An 18,795-nucleotide genomic window follows, 5' to 3' on the forward strand; every position below is an offset into this window, starting at 1 on the left:
GCTATGCAAGAGGAATCATACTAGAGCTCCCAACTTCTCAAGACATATTTTGTGAAGACGAATGATTTTGTGAATAAGAAACATGTTCGTCACTAGAGGGGATGTACAGATTATTGCATAGAAAATTGTACAAGAGTTAAAGAAAGTGAGAACTTTTGAATTGATGGTAAAAGTATGAAACTATATTAAAAGTGTAAATTACCTTATATGGACAGTATTAGCTTGTCGCATAAATAATATCTCTCGATTCATCTCAGCGTTCATGACAACAATATTCTCCTTGCAACTTCGATGTATGTTGAACATTATCTAGACATCATCATCATCACATACACACACACACACACACAAATTTCTTGTGTGTGGGGTACTTTGTAAGTCAACTGTATTGTGCTTACACTACAAGCAATTAGGTTTTGCACTGCAACCACCAAATCTTTGTAACTCCCGTTGACATTTAATTTTAAAAAGTGATCATTTCCTCTAAAATACGTCAATGCACAATACAATTCTTCATCCATCTGTGTTTGTCACAAAAAATAAACAAATTTAAGAAAAATTTCATCAAAGATAGACAACTAAAATCAAGACAACTAAAATAATGCTACAGGATACCATGCTATACTTACAGTGTATCATGCTACACTTACAAGATATCATGCTATACTTATAGTATATCATGCTACACTTACAGAATATCATGCTATACTTACAGCGTATCATGCTACACTTACAGGATATCATGTTTTACTTACAGCGTATCATGCTATACTTACAGTGCATCATGCTATACTTAGAGGATATCATGCTATACTTATAGTGCATCATACTATACTTACATGATATCATGCTATACTTACAAGTCTTGTATTTCATGTTATACTTACAGGTTATCATTCTATACTAAAATAAAATTTAACTAAAATTTTATCAAATATAACAAATTTAACTAATTTTTATGAATTCATGAATAATAATGATTAATTAGTGTGAAATAATCACGTGAAATAACTAATGTGAAATTAATGAGTGGTTAATTACAAAACCTCATTTAACTAATATTTTATCAAAAGTAACAAATTTTACTAATTTTTATGAATTCATGAATAACAATGTCAAATAGTTATCATGAATAAAATGAGAAATTAATGCTATAAACTTGATAGTTGAGTAAATTACAAAATTTTACCTTCAATTGCTAAGAAAGTGACGAATAAACACCAAAATCACACCCTACACATTAATGATGGATTGATAAGTGGGTGAGGATTAAATGATGAGTTTATAAGAGGGTAGTTAATTCAGAAATGGAGTGAGAGGAGAGCTCACTCGCGCGGGAGAGGAGGGAAACAGGGGAACCCCCGTTTCTCTCTCTCTCTCTCTCTCTATCTTCATTTTTTTTTTATTTTTTAACTTTTTAAAGGGGCCCACTTACATGAGATAAAATCTGAAAAGGTTATAATTAGAATTTAAGAAAAAACTTGGGGGGTCCACATATGAAAGTATTGTATTTTGTAAACTGGGTCTAAAGACAAATACAAAAAGAGAATTGGGTTTAAAGGTACAAGTAATAATGATTGGGTTTATAGGTAAAATTGAGTAAATAAATGGGCCTAGAAATAAAAACCCCTTAATTTAAAACAATTTATAAGATTTGGCTCACCTATAGCAATTTCAATGATTTGGGGGACCAAATACAAAGAAATTAAAGATGTGAGGGAGTACTACTGAAAAACCTCTATAAATTTGGACTTCATATGACTGCCGGGTAAGGTCCAAAGTCCCGTGGGCTTCCACCTTCGGACCTCAAACATAACTTAAGGGTGTGTTTGGATTTCAATGGGGTTAAGGGAAGTTAAGGGAAACTAGGTGAGAGAAGGAAAGGGAAGGGAGTTCCCTTCCCCTTGGTTACACCCTAATTTGGGATAATAAATTTTATACTATTAAGGGGTAAACCAAGGGGAACTAATTAGGTGAATAAGTTCACCTCATGGTTCCCTAACTTCCATTCTCCTTTCTTTCCCTCAATCCAAACAAGTCCTAAGCGTCGAGAAACAAATCCAATCAAAACTCTCGTCTTCGTTCCGAACATGATCATCCCTAATTCGATTCGAAAACACTCAATTTCAAGCCCCAAGCCCATCGAATAGGTAAGACTAGGATTTCAGTTGATCAATCATGTTGTACTCTTTAGAAAACTTAAAAGTTTTGAGCTTTTTATGCCAATTACTTCAATATTAATGGAAGCTTTTTCTGATTTTTTTTGCGACTTACTTTTGAAGCTTGGGTAGGGTTTTACCACGAGACCTAGCGAAAAAGGGTTTTGAAGCTTGAGAAGATGGAAGGAAAATTGAAGCCGAAAGTGCTCGCGCACAAAAGACCAAAGTCACAGGTACGTGTTCTCTTTTTTACTTCTTTTGTGATTATGTTTACTAGCATGTTGGCACGTGCATAATGGACAGGATCAAGATAATAAAAATCTGTTTACAGGTATGTATAACTTTCATGCATGGAAATAATTATTATTGCCTCTTTCACTTTGATGCGAGAAATGGAAGCGAGCTTAAAATTCATATAATAGTTTCTCAGTTGTAACACGAGGGTATATTTATTTTAGATTGAAGCAACAAAAATTATTACACATAAGAAATTTCACCCAATTTTTATAAATTTATCAGCATAATTATGAAAGGTATATAATTTTTTAGTTCTTAAAACATATTTTTAATTGAATATTATATAATGTTAAATAAGTCTCTTTATCTAAAATATATCACTACTTAGCTTACATAGCGTTGCATTATTGTTATTTTTTTCAATAATATGATTTAAAAGGGTTATGCATGAAATTTTTAATTTGAAAAGGAGATGGAATAATGCAAAAATTGGAACCTCAGGAGAGAGAAGAGAGAGATGGAACTCACATCATTAAATTATGTTGTCAAATGACCAAATTACCTTTTTTTTCTTCTAAAATGACCATTTATTCTTAAATTTAAGGAATAATAATAAATTCCTTCACATTTGTCTCCCTGATAATATTTTTTATATAGTAGTATAGATATATGCTTGTAGTATTCTAGTTACTACTGATTGCATAAATAATATAAAGGGTCTTGCTTGTAAGCACCTATTATCCACATCTTTCTATATTTTATGTTATTATTCATATCTAACTCATTTATTATTTATATGGATTGTTTTGGAAATTGTTACGTATATATGTTTATTGAGTTGAGCTAGAATCCAGTAAAGTAGGTAAGGGGAGTTGTCCACCCAATTTTTTATCCATTCATTTTGCTTATAGAATCCTATTGACATTAGATACACATTAAGACACACATCCCAAAGATAGTCTCACATTCCAATATAAATCTCAAAGTAAAATGAATGGATGAAAAAGTTAGGTGACAACTTCTCCTTTCCAATTAAGTGAATTCTAGCTCAACTCTATATCTTTTTAGCATTATTTTTTTAGTGCTTAATCAATGATAAAACATTCTTGACATTTATTTGGTCACTTTTGATTTATGTGTCAGAGAGAAAGGGCAGATGAATCACACATGAATTGTGGATAACTAGTGGTAAAAAGGAAGAATTATGTATATCAACTTGCTTCTCAAAGTCCTTTTCACTATATTACAATGAAGATTGAGGCTTTATAAATTCTTACCTCTAACGACTAATCCTTAAAACCTACTCATTCACACCGATTCAAAGATTCCATCTTTTTGGAGATAGTTTTTCGAGAGAATTATTGCAAAGTAGCAAAAAGGCATAAAAGAAGAACACAAAGAAGTATCCTGATTAGTGGAAAGTACCAAACATGTAAACAATCATATTAGATAGATAAAGAATAGATGGGGAAATACATACAATAAGTTTAAGAATGCACACTCGACGATAAAAGGAAAAGGAAAGGAAATGATCGCCACCAGTTGCAACTTTTTTCTACAGCCACTTACATAGGTCCATGCGTAAGCTCTCTACTCGTTCGAGAACTAGTGAAAACTATACAAAGTAAGGTTGCAGCCACCATGAAGGCCCTTGGACTGGTTTGATCCTCTATTGCATCCTTAAGGTGCTTATTATTGACATTATTCCAGGAATTCCTCACGTTAAAATGAAAAGCTTGGCGCAAGAACCTCCCTCTTATCCAACCTTCCTTTATTTTGTCAACAATAGTGCCTGTGAACAGAAGTTCTTCATAACATAAAATTACTTGTAAATATAGACTCTAATAGTGTCAAAGAAACAACACATGTCGTTAATGAAGAACTTACTTGATTGATGAGGAGGAGAGACCCATGAAGGGTTTATGCTTAGTAGTGGAGAGGTGGTGGTGGGGAGGAGTAAATGTAGGTTAGAGGTGGGGATGGTGATGGAGGGGGAGGAGACTTGTAGACATAGGGAGGACATGGCGATGGTGATGGAGGGGGAGGGGACTTGTAGAGGTAATGGTGGTGGTGGGGATGGTGATGGAGGAGGAGGGGACTTGTAGAGGTAAGGAGGAGGAGGCGATGGTGATGGAGGTGGAGGAGACTTGTAGACATAGGGTGGTGGTGGTGATGGTGATGGTGGTGGAGGAGACTTGTAGATATAGGGAGGAGGTGGCAATGGTGATGGAGGTGGAGGAGACTTGTAAACGTAGGGACGTGGTGGTGATGGTGATGGAGGTGGAGGGGACTTGTAAACGTAGGGAGGTGGTGGTGATGGTGGAGGTGGAGACTTGTAGACATAGGGAGGTGGTGGAGATGGTGAAGGTGGAGGTGGAGACTTGTACATATAGGGAGGAGGAGGAGACGTTATTGGTGGAGGTGGAGATTTGTATATGTAGGGAGGAGGAGGAGATTTCACTGGTGGAGGAGGAGACTTGTACATATAGGGAGGAGGAGGAGATTCCATTGGTGGGGGTGGAGACTTGTACATGTAAGGAGGAGAAGGAGACATCACTGGTGGAGGAGGAGACTTGTACATGTAGGGAGGAGGAGGAGATTTCATTGGTGGGGGTGGAAACTTGTACATGTAAGGAGGAGAAGGAGACTTCATTGGTGGAGGAGGAGACTTGTACATGTAAGGAGGAGGAGGAGATTTCATGGGGGGAGGAGGAGACTTGTACATGTAGGGGGAAGGAGGAGATTTCAATGGCGGAGGAGGAGATTGTGAGGGAGGTGGGGGTGATTTGTAATAGTATCGAGAAGGTGGAGGCTTCATTAGAGGAGGAGGTGACTTATAGTAGTAATTTGGTGGAGGTGGAGAGTTGTAATAATAAGTTGGTGGATTGGGAGGTGATGGCTTGGAATGATGGTGGTGATGTTTGTGGCACTCCATGTATGACTTCTTAGGAGCAAAGGCCATTGATTTAGACAAGAGCACAATCTCTTTGTGAGAATAAGAGAGTTTGAGGGGTTGGAATTTGTTGAGCTTGGTCTTCATGTTGCATTTTGATCCCTTAGGAGCAGCATGGAGCTCAACCGTGCATCCCTTAGCTCCATACTTCCAATAGGGATAGCCCTTGATTTCTACACTGTATTTTCCATGGATATTGGTCTCACCGAATCCGACATGCTTGTGTCCACCCTTGCATGTCACCTTCACAATAGCATCTGACCGAAAAAAAATACTCCATCAATTGTTGAATATTAAATGAGCATATATGTTACTCAGATTTTGAATGAGTAATTAAATATTTTTAGGTAGGGTATCATGCAGAATTAAAAATGATTTTAAATAAAGATTTCAGCATGTGGACACAACTACTGCCTACTTTTTTGTGGATGTTTGCTATGCCAATGTGCTATCTTATAGTGCAAACGGTATGGTTGTGTCTTTTAACTAATAAGTATATATAACAGTTATACTTTTGTAAAATACATTTTACACTTGATGATTTAGTAAAAAATTTCTACTTTTAGTCAAAATATGATGAAGCATTTAGCTTGATTAATTTTCACAAAAATTGTGCAACAATATATACTTTTGAGGAGTTTCTTGCGAGAATGTTTGTCCGGGTAATTCCAATCGTAGCACTTGAAGCAGTAGATTTTTCCGGTCACTACTACCAGTGGAAGAGAGTGGTAAGGCGGTGGAGAAATTGTGGGCGGTGGTGGAGATTTATAGTAATAAGGAGGCAGTGGAGATTTCACCGGAGGTGGTGGTGACACATAGTAGTATGGAGGTGGAGGAGATTTCACAGGCAGAGGTGGAGATTTGTAGAAGTAGGGAGGTGTTGGAGATTTAACCGGTGGTGGAGGAGATTTGTAGCGGTAAGGAGGAGGTGGAGATTTTACGGGAGGCGGAGGAGAGTGGTAATAATATGGAGGAGGTGGAGACGGAGAAGGAGGAGGTGGTGATTTATAGAAGTATGGCGGAGGAGGAGACTCTTTAGGAGGTGGTGGAGATTTGTAGTAGTAAGGAGGTGGTGGAGATTTCTTGGGGGGTGGAGGTGATTGATAGTAGTAGGGAGGGGGAGGAGATGGCGATGGTTGAGGAGGAGACTTGTAATAGTATGGCGGAGGTGGAGACTTTTTAGGAGGAGGAGGAGATTTGTAGTAATAAGGTGGAGGCGAAGGAGAAGGCAGGGATGGTGATTTGTAGTAGTATGGTGGAGGTGGAGATTTCTTAGGTGGTGGAGGAGACTTGTACACATAAGGTGGCGGCGGTGATGGTGAAGGAGGTGGTGGAGATTTGTAGACATAAGGAGCTGGTGGAGATGGAGATGGTGGTGGTGGAGATTTATAATGGTAAGGCGGAGGTGGAGACTTCTCTGGTGGTGGTGGAGAGTTATACTCATACAGTGGAGGTGGAGACTTCTTTGGTGGTGGTGGAGATTTGTATTCATAAGGTGGTGGTGGAGAAGGCGAGGGAGGCGGTGGAGATTTATACTCATAAGGAGGTGGAGGTGAAGATGATGGAGGTGGTGGAGATTTATACTCATAAGGCGGAGGAGGAGAGGGGGAGGGTGGTGGTGGAGATTTATACTCATAAGGCGGAGGTGGTGAAGGTGAGGGTGGTGGTGGAGATTTATATTCATATGGTGGTGGAGGAGATGCAAATGGAGGTGGTGGAGACTTATACGTATAAGGTGGTGGTGGAGATATCATCGGAGGTGGTGGGGATTTGTATTCATAAGGCGGAGGTGGAGAAGGAGATGGTGGTGGTGGAGACTTATAAACATATGGTGGTGGCGGAGATGGTGAAGGTGGTGGTGGTGGTGAACTATAAATGTAAGAATCTGCGGCGGTGACGACATTGTCATAAGCCAAGAGAGTGGCAAAGACTATAGCCAAGCTTGGCCATAGACGACCCTTAAACGGGTCGCCGATGCTGATTATCATCGGTCGGCAATGAATAGAAGAGGGAAGAAGATAGGATTTGTTGTTGAATGCTTTACCCTTTACATTAGATGGGTATTTATAAGGGAAGAGGTAGTTTGTACATAGCTGTCTCGGAGTAAATATATTACCACAATGTGATTAGTGTATTGATTTGTCTATCATCTATGAGAGTTTCGTCAAAGTTTTTGTGTGGGCATCTCTCTAAGTCTCTTTCGTCCAAAAGTCTCGTTCTCTTGTGTCATTGTTCACATGGGTTGGAGCCATGAATGAAGCATTGCCTTGATAAATATGATTTTGATATTATGACATTTTTTATCACTATCTCTTTCTTTTTGTTGAGTACTAAGTTTGAAATTACGTAGGAATTCAACATTCCAATCGCTCATCGTCTAGTTTGCTATCGCCATGTTATACCTTGAACTTCTTATTTTTTCTAGATTTACCATTAAAACCCAGAGAGCTTACAAACCAAATGATACCAGCTTTGATGATGAAATTTACGTGACCTAATTGATTTCTTGATTGATGAGATGATATCACTTCAAAGTCCCAATCTTCTATGTCTTTATACTTGGAACAATTTGTGGTTAATTCTAAAACCAATTAGTACCATACTTACCATGGGATTGCAGTTGCTCACTGTGACAACAATTGTCAATAAATAATTCAAGTAGCAAGTTTTATGTCAACATTCTCCATGGTTTGAAAACAGTGACAATTTTTAGCCATTAAGTGGAGAATTTAATTACATTGAAGAAAAGATTAAAGTTAATCACGCGCATAACGTAATTATGTGCGACAAAAATGGTTGCTGCAAATCCTCAACAACAAACACCCCACCTCCCCCTCTTTTCTTTTACTTTTTAAATTTTATAATGTAAAATATCGTGTTATTGAGGATTAAACGTTATAATGTAAAATGTCATTTGGATGCATCAGGTAAGAACGTAGCAAGTAGGGCCACATGTAGCGACACACCTTAAAAGGCGAACACTAACTTTCACATAAACAAAAAGAAAAGGAGAAAGGCATAGAAAAAGAAAACCCAACAATTGGACTCAACAACTCCTCATAATTAATTATTTAAAATTTGACATTCCTCCAAAAGAATGTGATGAAATAACGCAACACGGCATTGGACTTAAAACGGTGCAAAACCCCAATCACGTACGTGAAGGAACAGTTAAGAGAATTTCCTAATATTGCATGTTGGTAACATTCCACAATGGTCCAATTCATTTACCATGAAGTAGCGCGGATCAAAAATAGATTTCTTTGCGGAGCAGACTCGATAAGTATCTATTTATCGAAAAATTAAAATACAATATTATAAAAAAATTCTTAACAAGTAAGCTAAATGTTCAACTTAAACTGCCTAAAACTTAAATGGGGTGCAAAAGTTTTTAAATTATAGGGGAGCAAAATGGAAGTTCACAAGGCCTTAGAATGTAATTTCTATAATCTTAGGAGTGCAATGGCACCTCTAAAGCCTACATATGGATCTATCTCTGTCATGGAGTACACAATATGAGAAGATATTTTGCATCTATCTCTCTAGTAAGCGGTTGCATGACACTACTGTCTAGATAGAGTCACATGCGTGATTAACACCACAATGAGGTTATCACTGAGTGCCATATATACCGCATATGTTAAAATTGTGGGAACTAACAAAGACAGTCAATCACTAGACAAGAGATGTCACTAGGGGTGGTAAAAATATCTGTAACTGTATCTATTAAATACAGATACATTTACTCAATTTATAACCGATAGAACATGCTTACGAGTATGGTTTTCTAGTGAAATATAGTATCTGTATCCGAAATATCCAAATATATGTTGATCATAGAGCTGCAATTCTTTCAATCTTTAGATTAATGAATTTGAGACTAATAAATATAATGAACTCTTTGTTAGACCCTAGAGGGAGGGTAGGCGTGGGCGGATCGCGGGTAGAGGTCGGTGATGCGGGCCTTCCCGGGCGAGACGGCGCGGGCGGGGGCACGGGGAGGTGATTAGAGTCTTATGGCTAATCTAATCCGATTAACTTTTAATTAAAATTGTATGATTAATTTGTTCTTGCAAGAAATATATGAGATGGATATGAACAAAAAGATTAAGAATTCAAGCACAAATAAAAATCATACGCTAAGCCAAAAACACAAACACACGATATGTTTACGAGGTTCGGTCACCACGACCTACGTCCCCTCTCCTCACCTCGAGGAGATCTCCACTATCACAATCCGGTTTGGAAGTCGGAACTTCTACACACTCGGTTTACAAGTTTACCAAAAACTCTCACACAACAAACACTATGCAATCACACTTTACACACTAAGTACAGGAACCTAGCCCGTGTCCTCTTCCTCAAGTGATCGGATACAACCTCTCCCTAGGTTCGTCAACCGACGCCACTCCTATTGGATTCGACCCCGTCTCACGCCTCACACTTCTCTCGATGTACAAGTGTATTACAAGTGATACTCACAATAATGATTAAATACAATGATTTGTTCTCGATAACAAATGAGAACACAATGAAGCTCACTCTCACTAAATCACACACCGCTACCCAACAATATATAGTATGGAAATATTATAAGCTCAATACAGTGTGTGTGATATCAGTGAATAGAAATAGTGCAACTCAATTTTAAATATCAAGGCTAAGTTATGAAAATTGAATCAATAAGCTATATAAAGAAAGAGTTTTAGAAAACTTTCTCAATAAACAAGAAGAACATGAACAGATGATGATGAGAGATCATTGATCCTCAGTTGGTAATTGAAGCCTCTTCTTGTTGTTAGAAAACTTCTCTTTGAAACAGACAACCCAAAATCAGCTTAAATCAGTTTCTTAAACAACTCTTAATCTTTTTGTTAAAAACTCACATAAAATAAAATCTTGGTATATAGAAAGAAGAAAGGCAATGGGTATTTATACCCACATAAAGACTCAGCCAAAACAACATTGAAAAGACCAATAAGTACCCCCAGAGAATTTAAATACAGAAGTAGCCGTTGCAACACAATCATTTATAGGTCGATCGAAACCATTGAGCAAACCCGCAGGCTCGACCGCCGAAGCCACAAAGAAACACAGTTCACAGCTTTGAAATAAACGGGCGGTCCGATCGGTGACGATCGACCGCAAAAGTCTCTGGACGCAGCCACGGTCGACCGTCATGGCTCGACCGCATCCCAATAAAAGTTTCTAATGATATAAAACAAATCATGTTTAAGAAAAGAATTTTTAGAAATGCAATTTTCGTGTGAAAACTCACTGTTTTTTAAAAGAGTTCAAAAACTGTTTTTCTACTGAACACAAAATTGAAACTATGGCTTGTAACTTGTGTATATATTTCATGCATACTATATATATATATATATATATATATATATATATATATATATATATATATATATATATATATATATATATTAATATTATGAAGTATGAAAGAGATGTAAATATGAAATAAAAGCTATTGTAACAAAGTTTGATAGAAAATCATTTGTATGATAGAAAAAGTCAAACTTGTGTTGTGTTTACATATTGAGCTTAAATATAATCATACGATATATGTAAGAAAACTACTTTTATACCTAGGTGAATGCACACACATGAACTTGAATCTTTAACTCTTGATTGTCGTGTGTTAAATTCCTGTAAAGAGAAAAACAAACCACAAAAACTAAAAAACATATTAGCTATAAATTGTTTGACAAATCATCATCAAAACCACAGGGCCAACAATCTCCCCCTTTTTGATGATGGCAAACAATTTATTTAATGATATGAAATTCATATGAATAAACCAAACATTACATGTAGTTTTTCCATCAACATGAATAAACCAATAAATTAAACAATAATATGTAGTTTTTCTTCCCCTTTGACAACATCAAAAAGGGAAAAAATAGGAGCAACGCTTCCCCTGCATTCATGCACAGATTATAAATAAATGTATGGCCAATACTCCCCCTGTCAATTTGCATAAATAACATAAAAGGAACATATATGGGAGCTAAACATCTATAACCATCCATACACATCCATAAACATCCATAAACATTTGAACAAGCTACTAAGAGCATAAGCATATGAATCAAAAGCCAAACCAGATTTTTAACAAAAAAGCATGCTTAACAGCATGTTTTCACAATACATTGTTCAGAGGATATAAAAACCATAAAAAGATAGTCATAAGCTATCATAACTACAATAAACATAGATAGTTCCACAAGATCACATGGTTTTCAAACGCACACCATAAAGTTATTACAACTTCACAATAAACATAGATAGTTCCACAAGATCACATGGTTTTCAAACGCACACCATAAAGTTATTACAACTTCAAAATAAAAGTTAAATATCCAGTTTAATCACATGGTTTTCAAACGCACACCATAAAGTTATTACAACTTCAAAATAAAAGTTAAATATCCAGTTTTAGTTCTACAAAATATAAATCCATAAAAAGCAAGTATCGATCACTACCATCATCAGATTTAGATGCAGAGCCATATCCCGAACCAGAAGCAGATCCTTCTTCAGAGCCCTCTTCAGAATCAGTGTCAGAGCTGGAAGAGGGATCCTGAATCCCAAGAGACTGACGGATCCTGAATCCCAAGAGACTGACGCTGATAGCTAAGGAGAGTCCTAATATCCTTCTAAATACTTGAGACCTGAGTCTCAAGACGATCCAGACGGTCAAAGACCTCAGAAGCTGAAATAGTAGAAGCTCTAGAGCGAGATCGGGAAGATGATGGTTTTATAGGATTAGATAAAGAGTCTGAAAGTTGCATTCTAGAGAGGGAAACTCTATCAAAATATTCCTTACTAGGATCAACTTTGGGTTCATGAGACAGATCAACACCGAAGTGTTGAAGGATAAGAGTGATAAAACAACCAAAGGGGAGGAACTTGAAATGCTTGCATGCCATGTTTTTAAGGAAAACATTTGCCCAATTCACTTTTATTTTGGCAAAAATAGCATACACAGCATTAACTTTGTCAGGAGCAAAGTGATCAAAGCTACCAGTCTTAGGAATGAGATTCTGAGCAACAATTCGTGCTATGATTTTGGCTGTGGGATTAAGAGAATTATTATTCATAGGATAAGAGCAACCGGGCTTAAACAAAATATCGTTCACATCCTGATCGGTGTGTTCAATAGACATGAGCTCAACGTCACTTGACGGGATCTTAAGGATTCCCGTAAACTCATCAGCAGAAAATGATATATGAACATTCTTAACAAATGTATTGATGGTTTGAAGACCATCAGCTGAAGATGAAACAGACAGGTTTGCATAAAATAGATAAACAAGAAATGGGTAATAGGGAACCTTACGTTCCACATCTAACAATTTATGCAACCCAACAACAGATAGAATTTCATGAATATTATAGATGGCTAATTCGTTCCACATCTAACAATTTATGCAACCCAACAACAGATAGAATTTCATGAATATTATAGATGGCTAATTACTCATATTTGATATATCTGCCAGATAAAATTTTCAACTTACAAAGTTTCCTATATTTCTTAACTAGAGATTTGAACAGTAGAAAATCCTCATAGTTAGAGGCAATAGATGATGAAGAGCCAGTATCTTGTTTAGATTTCTTTCTAGGAGGCATTATACAAGATAGGATCAAAAATAGGATATTGACAGATAATATTTAAGCAGAAACCCTAGAATTGACAAGGAGACCCTAGAATAGAGAAAGAACACAAGATTGAGAGAGGAGAGATTACCCAACTAATTGCCAACAGGAATCGATGAAGAGAGATCCTCAAGGGAGACCGTGGTCGATCGAAGGCGAACGGCGGGCGACCGTGAGGAGAATCTAAGCAGAAATCGATTTTGGGGAAGAAAGTTTCGAAATGAGGGGAATAGAGAGGGTCGGGTCAAAAGAGGAAGAATCAATGGCCTAGATCAGCTCAAAAATGAAATCAAGGGTGATAGAAGAATCGGGTTTAGAAACGTTATCAAACAAAAACTGAAACTCGATAAGAAATTAAACAGGAAGCAAAAAAATTCTCTCGCGGTCGATCGTGGTGGTCGGCCGCGAAAATCACAGAGCCTAAGCTTTGAGGCAGAAACTTTGACGGTCGACCGTGGCGGTCGATCGTGAGAAAAATATCAGCAAAAACATTGTAAAATCTGGATTTTGAGAAAAGTTTGATTTGGATCATTAAATAATTTTGTTTTATAAAAATTATATCTATATATAAAGCTTTTACTTAGTAATCCATGAAAAACATTTTATTTTGTCTTAACATCAAAGAAAATAAACATTTAAGCTTAAAAACTAATTATTCAAAAAACAAAAACAAAAATGTGAAATAAAGCTCATTTTGATACCCAAATCATTTTGATTCCAATAATATTTGGGACATGACCCCTATCATGTAAATCCAAGGATCTAGGGTTATGAACCCGCTTGGGGGTATTTTGTGCACCGATACGATCAAAACAAAAATCGTAAACATGACCCATACGATTACAATTTGTGTAATATAGGGGTTTGAATGGTTTGCGTTGACCGAAATGATATGCACGTGGTTCATTTGTAAAAATAGATTTTTCTTTGTAATTATTTTGCAAACGAGAATTTCTTTTCAAATCAAAACAAAACATGGCCAAATGACCAAAACGACCACAATAATCACATTTGTACACATGAGTATGTTTATGATTTACACTATGTGTGTGTACATGTGTATGAGATGAAGAAGCTTGATGGGATGCACAATCATAAATAAGCTTGTCAATTTTTGTGCATTATGACAAAATTGGGCTAAATGGCCTTTAAGACCACATATAGAACATTTATGAATTTTGTCATACATGTGTGCATAGTGAATAGGTTTCTTAGAAGAATTAACATTGAACTTTACACGAAAGTCCATAAGCTTTTTGTTATTAGCAATACAATTGTTTAGTGTTGACTCTAAGGTAGATATGCGTTTTCTCATTTGATTCAACTCATCATTATGCATACAAGCATTGCTACTAGAAGTAGGATAAGCATGATTATTTATCATAGATTTTAATTTATCTACTTCTAACATAGCATCACATTTTTCATGAAGCAACTTAGCATTTTCTAATATCAAATTTTCATTGCATTCTTTAAGAATTATATTTTCATTTGCAATGAAATCAAACTTAGTGACTAGTGTTTCATGAGTGGATTTTATATTAACATACTTACTTTTTACATCAATATAGCAATTGTATAATTTTTCAAACTCAAGAGCAAGCTCATCAAAAGTAATAACATCATCGTTGTCAAGCTCGCATACATCACTAGAGTTATCACCTAGTGGTAGTGTACATGGAGATGAGACTTCTTCAGAACTCAAAATGGGATTTTCCAACGCTTGTTGAATAGCCTCCAAGTCCCCTTGATGTGCTTCAATAAATTTCTATAAGGTGTAAACACTATCAAAATGAGCAAATTTGTTAGAATAAGATGAGTGAAAGGCACTAAGCAAATATTCTAACAAAAGTTTGTTCATATTAAACATTCTTTTATCATCTTTATTCCACTTGGATTTTTCCGAAGTAGGAACAATATAAGCATCCTCAATAAATTCCCATAAATCGAATTGTTTAGATTGAACAAAAAAGTTTGAATCTAACACACCATTGAGCATAGGGAAAATATCCAAATGAGGAGCAACATTAATAGCATAACCTAAACTAGATGCATCATACATATCCATAATGATTATATGCAAGAAGCAAAATATAATCAAAACTAGATTAGCACAAAAACGATAACTTCATATCCATAATGATTATATGCAAGAAGCAAAATATAATCAAAACTAGATTAGCACAAAAACGATAACTTAGATCTTTAACTCAATGCGATTAGACCTTAAATCAAAGAGCACCAAGCTCCGATACCAATTGTTAGATCCTAGAGGGAGGGGGGGGTGATTAGGATCTTATGCTAATCTAATCCCGATTAACTTCCAATTAAAATTATATTGATTAATTTGTTATTGCAAGAAATATATGAGATGGATATGAACAAGAAAGATAAGAATAAGCACAAATAAAAATATACGCTAAGCAGAACACAAACACACGATATGTTTACGAGGTTCGGTCACCACGACCTACGTCCCCGCTCCTCACCTCGAGGAGATCTCCACTATCACAATCCGGTTTGGAAACTAGAACTTCTATCACCGAAAACTCTCACACTACACAAATACTATGCAATCACACTTTACACACTAAGTGTAGGAACCTAGTCCGTGTCCTCCTTCTCAAGTGCTCGGATACAACCTCTCCCTAGGTTCGTCAACCGACACCACTCCTATTGGATTCGACCCCGTCTCACGCCTCACACTTCTCTCGGTGTACAAGTGTATTACAAGTGATACTCACAATAATGGTTAAATATAATGATTTGTTCTCGATAACAAATGAGAATACAATGAAGCTCACTCTCACTAAATCACACACCACTACCCAACAATATATAGTATAGAAATATTATAAGCTCAATACAGTGTGTGTGATAACAGTGAATAGAAAATATGCAACTCAATTTAAATATAGCTAAGTTATGAAAATGAATCAATAAGCTATATAAGAAAGAGTTTAGAAAACTTCTCAATAAACAAGAAGAACAGTAGATGATGATGAGGATATGATCCTCAGTTGGAATTGAAAGCCTCTTCTTGTTGTAGAAAACTTCTTTTGAAACAGACAACCAAAATCAGCTTAAACAGTTCTTAAACAACTCTTAATCTTTTGTTAAAAACTCACTGTAAAATAAACTCTTGGTATATAGAAAGAAGAAAGCAATGGGGTATTTATACCCACTCAAGACATCAGCCAAAACAACATTGAAAAGACCAAAATACCCCCAGAGAATTAAATCAGAATGTAGCCGTTGCAACACAATCATTTATACGGCGATCGACCATGAGAAACTGCGGTCAACCGCGAAGCACAAAGAACAGTTCAAAGAGCTTTGAAACGTTTTAAACCTGTTTTAGGCTGATTTGAAAATACATTAAAAATATTAAACAATTTCCAAAAATAGTAAAATTTTGGGAACAGTTTCTAAATGATAAAATAAACATGTTTGAAAAGGAATTTTTGGAAATGCAATTTTTATTTGTGAAAACTCACTGTTTTTGAAAAGTGTTCATAAAACATGTTTTTCATGAACACAAAAATTGAACTATGACTTGTAAACTTGTGTATATATATCAATATATATATATATATATATTATGAAGTATGAAAGAGATGTAAACATAAAATAAAAGCTATTGTAACAAAGTTTGATAGAAAATCATTTGTATGATAGAAAAAGTCAAACTTGTGTTGTTTTTACATATTGAGCTTAAATATAATCATATGATATATGTAAGCAAACTACTCTTATACCTAGGTGAATGCACACACATGAACTTGAATCTTTAACTCTTGATTGCCGTGTGTTGAATTCCTGTAAAGAGAAAAACAAACCACAAAAACTAGAAAACATATTAGCTATAAATTGTTTGATAAATCATCATCAAAACCATAGGGCCAACACTCTTTTCTACCATATGAACTATATTTTTTTGATACTATTTTTGTTTCTCAAATCCCGGTTGTATCCGCATTTACATTCACATATACATCCCCATGTATCTATATCTATATCCGATTTTAGCGGTTACGAGTATGAGTTTTCCTTACCGAGGCATGCTCGTATCTATATTTATGAACAACAAGCGGATATGAATGTGGTAAGTATGACATCTGAGCCATATCCGAACTATTTCCACCTCCTAGTTGTCACCATACAGGTGGGTAGCATTATGACAACTAGCATGGTAAACAAGTCCTGTCGCCTCATGAAAAATCTCTCTCCAGAGAAACCCTAGATATGAATTCTCATATTATATTTTACATCGTTCATCCCTGTAAATCAGTGATTTTAGTTTTGAAGGGTCCGAGACATTATTCGGATGCTTGTTATTTGAGCGCAGCCTTTCAGTCAGTGGTGACAAACTACTTCTCAACAGAGCATTTCATCCCTATGCTTGTTATTATTCGGGCATAATTTTGCTTTGGCTTTGGAGCTCAATTTTCCTTTATTGTGAACGTTTCTTGTTTTGAGCAATTACAGCTTTAATTGAGATCATAAGGTCTTAAATATAGGGGCCCTACAAGAACTACTAAAGGTAGTGATAATATAAATTTGTTTAACTTTCAGAGATATACTAAATATGGGTTATGTTTTAATTTGAAATCCAACTGAGGCATGTGAGCTAATTTTCCTTTAAAAATAGAATCGAATTACTGATAGATATATGTAGCTTGTTTGCCGCAAATTTGGATCCTCTTCACTACAAAAAAGTAGTGGAGAGACCACTACTTTTAATCTCAATCGTTGATTACTTAGTATGCAGTTATGATACAATCTAAATCTAACACTCACCATACCTCCATGTATTGTACAATTTTCTAATTTGCACTCAAAGAAAAAATCACAACCACCAACTAGATAATCAATGATTGTGATTATGTAGTGGTCCATTCACTACTTTTTAGATAGTGAAGAGGATCCGAATCCTATTAGTCGCATTACCGTCACTAATATATGGAAGTTTTAAATTTTTAATCATTAAAACGTGTTTTTTAAGAAGACGTAGAGGACCATAGATACATACCAATATGGTTATCAAGTATCTATATATCTAATAGGGAACTTTTATAGAGACAAATATAGATTGAAATATCTAGATCCGGATATATCTGAACACATGTCGATAATATAGTAGCAAACTTACATATGTTTCAACCACTAAGTTAATTCTTTTGAGATTATTTTTGATAATTCAGATATCTGAACTTAGATTTTTTTGGATATGCCTAATATATTGTTGGACTCTGTTGCATCACATGATCTGTATATTTTTCAATCCCATATGTTATTTCCCAGCATATTCACTCTGCATTGATAGCATTTAATCTGTAACCATATTCATAACCATGTGTTTTGACAGATATACATATAAGTTTTCCTTACCAAGATTGTTCATATTCTTATCCATTTTCGTGATTAATAAGCAGAAACGAAAGTGATGAGCATCATATCCAATCCGTGTCTGATGCATTTGCACCTCTGCCTCTAATCGTTTAGCAAGGATTATCTTGTGGGTCTCAGCGCCCCCCCACCCCCGCACACACCCCCACCCCAATTTGATAGTCATCTAGACTATTGCAGACTATCATTGTATTTTAATCATAGCCGAGATGTTTGATATATCAGCAAAATGTTGGATAGCAGGTTCCTAATATGTTTCCTAATTTGTTTTTGTAACAGGTTATTGAGATTCCTAATCTGTTTTGGTAACGTGATTCTAAATCTGTTTTGGTAACATGTTATTAGGATTCCTAATTTGTTTTG

The 18,795-nt window shown here is 35.7% G+C and overlaps 1 long non-coding RNA gene across 1 annotated transcript; it reads left to right on the plus strand.

The window, feature by feature from the left end:
• LOC109826307 lies at positions 1,967 to 18,729 on the plus strand. Its single transcript, XR_002243271.1, has 3 exons — positions 1,967 to 2,150; positions 2,283 to 2,392; positions 18,459 to 18,729. It is a non-coding gene; the product is annotated as an uncharacterized LOC109826307 (long non-coding RNA).

Source organism: Asparagus officinalis, chromosome 10 (genome assembly GCF_001876935.1).
Source record: "Asparagus officinalis chromosome 10, Aspof.V1, whole genome shotgun sequence".
Taxonomy (NCBI): Eukaryota; Viridiplantae; Streptophyta; class Magnoliopsida; order Asparagales; family Asparagaceae; genus Asparagus; species Asparagus officinalis.